The sequence below is a fragment of the Lolium rigidum genome, chromosome 2 (genome assembly GCF_022539505.1).
Source record: "Lolium rigidum isolate FL_2022 chromosome 2, APGP_CSIRO_Lrig_0.1, whole genome shotgun sequence".
NCBI lineage: Eukaryota > Viridiplantae > Streptophyta > Magnoliopsida > Poales > Poaceae > Lolium > Lolium rigidum.
In genome coordinates, this window is record NC_061509.1 from 282,959,894 (window position 1) to 282,963,664 (window position 3,771).

The window sequence follows — 3,771 nt, forward strand, 5'->3', positions numbered from 1 at the left end:
CGCAGGTGCCGAAGAAGCAGGCGACACAGGCGCAGATGACGCTGGCACGCATGATGGAGGCGACGGCGAGACAGGCGGCCCAGCTGGGGAGGCGGGCGGCGAGGCAGGAGGCGTCGCCTGAGGCGACCCAGGCGGGGGGAACGGCCCAGGCGGGGGCGACGGCCCAGACGAGGGCGACACGGGTCGCGACCCGGCGAGCGGTGAGGCCAGGCCAGGCGTGACCGCATGCTCAGGTGAATGAGCAAGCAGCGGCACGGCGATCGAGGAGGCTGCATGGGGCATGCAGGGCACCGTGTGATCGACGTGAACAGCGGGGGCGGTAGAATCCGCCGGAGGATCATCCAGAAGCTCAAGGCGCGCGCCTCGTCCAACACCTGCACCATGGTTAGGAAGCAAAACAGGAGCATATGCAACATCATCAAATTGACCAGGCGAGGTAGGAGTGGACACCAAGGGCTGGGTAGTGGTAGGTGGGGAAACAGAAGGGGCTAACGGAAACAGGTTTTCATCAAAGACGACATCACGGGAGATGTAGACACGATTGGATGGGATGTGGAGACACTTGTACCCTTTATGCATGGAACTATAACCGAGGAAGACACACTGTTTGGAACGAAACTCCAGTTTGCGACTGTTGTAGGGACGAAGGTGTGGCCAACATGCACAGCCAAACACTTTGAGAAAGGTATAGTCTGGAGGTTCATGGAATAATAGCTCGACAGGTGTTTTCATATTGAGGAGTCTAGTGGGAAGCCTATTAATGAGAAAACAAGCTGTTATAAACGCGTCACTCCAAAAGCGAAAAGGGACAGATGCATGCGCAAGAAGGGTTATGCTAGTCTCAACAATGTGACGGTGTTTACGTTCAGCAACGCCATTTTGTTGGTGTGTATGGGGGCAAGCGACGCGGTGAGCAATGCCATGTTTCTCAAAGAAAGAACTAAGATTACGATACTCACCCCCCCAGTCGGACTGAACATGAACAATTTTCTCTTTAAGGAGCATTTCTACATGACGTTGGAATTGCAAGAAGACATCAAACACATCAGACTTGCGTTTAAGAAGATAAATCCATGTAAAGCGACTATAAGCATCAATGAAACTGACATAATAATTGTGTCCACTAACTGAAGTTTGGGCATGGCCCCACACATCTGAATAAATAAGCTCTAAAGGAGTTTTGGCTACATAATTTGACACTGAAAAGGGTAACTGATGACTCTTGCCTTGCTGACAGGCATCACAGACTGCAGAATCTTTATTACTAGACACAAGTGGGAGATCATGACGACGAAGCACATGACGAACAATGGGAGTGGCAGGATGACCAAGGCGAGAGTGCCAATGTGATGACGAAGCTCGCACGGCACTGAGAACATGGGGGGCGGCAGGCACATCAAGGGAGTAAAGACCATGGCGACTCCAACCTCTAAGAAGAACGTCCCGCGTGATTCGGTCCTTGACAAAAAAATGAAACAGGTGAAACTCAACAAAGACATCATTATCAAGAGTGAGCTTTTTAACAGACAGTAAATTACGAGTGACCGAGGGAACACGGAGAACATTACGAAGATGAATAGACTTAGATGTACGGGTAAGAAGGGAAGCCTGGCCAACATGGGAGATGTGCATACATGTCCCGTCAGCAGTGCGAACCTGATCATGGCCAGTGTAGGACTCCCGCGCGGTGAGGTGAGAGAGATCATGCGTCAGATGATCGGTAGCACCCGTGTCCATGTACCACGTGGGATCAACAGGGTACGACGAAGTAGAGCCCTGTGTCGCAAGAGCCGCCTGTTTTTCATTACCGCGGCCATCATTCCCAATGCCAAGAAACTCTTGCTTGAAGTGTCGATGACATCGAGAGGCAAGATGTCCCTCAATACCGCACAGCTGACAGGGTACCTTGGCACCACAGGACGGGCACTGCCAGGCGCGACCACGGCCGCCAGAGTTATTGTTGGGGCGGGGCGGCGTGGCTGGCTGGCGAGGCTGCGGCGGGGGCCCGCCTTGCGGGCACGGCTGCTGTTGGCCACGTCCGCCACCACGGTAGGCCGCATTGGCCACGGCATCGGAGGGACCATCAGGGCGCATCTTGAGACGGCGTTGCTCAGAGTTGAGGAGGCGAGCATAGAGCTCGCGAGGCGGAAGAGGGGTGTCCCGCCCATTGATGTTCTCCACAAGGGCTTCATAGTCTTCATCAAGGCCATTGAGGAGAAAGGAGGTAAATTCCTCATCACGGAGAGGCTGCCCAATGGAGGAAAGAATATCCGCCATCTCCTTCACCTTGTTGTAATAGGTGGACATGGGGGAATCCAGCTTCTTGATTTCACCAAGCTTAGTGCGGATCGCCATAGACCGAGCCATCGACTGCGAGGAGAAGCTGGAGTCGAGGGTTCCCCAAGCATCGCGCGAGGTCGTAGCAAACACAACCATGCCCGCCACCGAGGGAGTGAGCGAGGACTGGATGGCGCCAAGGATGGCTTGATCCTGAGCGACCCAAAGACGATGCGCGGGGTTATGGACAACCATCGGAGCACCATCAGTGGATGTGACATGAAGAACAGCCGGGGGACACGGTAACGTGCCATCAACAAATCCTTCCAAGTAATGGCTGCGGAGAAGAGGCAGCACTTGAGCACGCCACAGAAGGTAATTGTTGGCATTGAGCTTGACCGTCAGTAGGTGAGCAAAGTGGAACGGCGCAGCCGAGGCACTAGGGCCAGCATCGGGCACATGGGCAGGGGTCGGGTCAGCCGCTGGTGGAGGCGGCGGCGGCGAGTGCGGCCCATAGGATAATGGGGGCATGCCGTAAAACAGCGGCTGGCCATAGAGACCAGCACCATATGGGACGACAGGCGCCGACGCGCCCGGCGGCGGCGGTGCAACAGCACTGAGAGCACCAGGGGCGCCATATAGCGCCGACGGCAGAGGAGGAGTCGGAGCAGGCGCAGCCGCGGCGGGTGCGTGGCGGACGGCGGTAACCGCCGCAGATGGCATCGCCGCAGGAGGCATCGCCGCGGAGACCGTGGACGGTGCAAGAGGAGACACCACGGCGGCAAAAGGCCACCCAGCACTGTCGTTGAAGAGCGATCCCGCCGACCGCGTGGAGATCGGCGGCGGGACAAGAGGTGGTGGAGCAGTCCCGGCGAGAAAGGCCGCGAGGAACGGCGAAACCGTCGCGGTGGCCGTGGACGACGCCATCGCGGAGGAAGTCGACGTGCTCGAGGCAACGGAGACCGAGGTGGCGGCGGCGGCTGGTAGGGCGGCGGCGGCCGACTCGGTGGAGGCAGCGGAAGACATAGGATCGGTTAGGTTTGATACCATGTAAAACAGGGTTTGGGAACGCTCAACACCCAATAGGGTTGGCGTAGGGTTTATATTTATAGTGTACAACACATACAATGTTACAGGTATAATACACAGAAGCTACGTATATATACAGTCTAACACAACCACATGCCGTTGCCGGCGCGAGCAGGGGGCCATGGTTGCGCGCCTCTCCTACTCTCCTGGTGATGGTCGGCACTGCTTCCCGTTGGCACGCTGCTAGTCTGTAGCGACGAGATTTCTCGCCATCCCATCGTCCGCTCGGTGGGCCGCCGCTCCCGGCTCGGTCTCGGCGCCCAGGACGCAAAAGCAGAGGAGGCCGGTGGGGCAAGGAGGTGACGACATGGATGTCGACGGTGGCTACAGGAGCAGGGGTGCTTCGGGGAGAAGCTCTGGGCGCGCAGATGTTTGGCGAGGCTTCCAGGCAGATGAAGTGTTGCA

The 3,771-nt window shown here is 57.0% G+C and overlaps 1 non-coding gene across 1 annotated transcript; it reads right to left on the bottom strand.

The window, feature by feature from the left end:
* Positions 1 to 2,108: 2,108 nt before the first annotated feature.
* LOC124693883 lies at positions 2,109 to 2,247 on the bottom strand. Its single transcript, XR_007000329.1, has one exon. It is a non-coding gene; the product is annotated as a small nucleolar RNA Z247 (small nucleolar RNA).
* Positions 2,248 to 3,771: the final 1,524 nt, after the last annotated feature.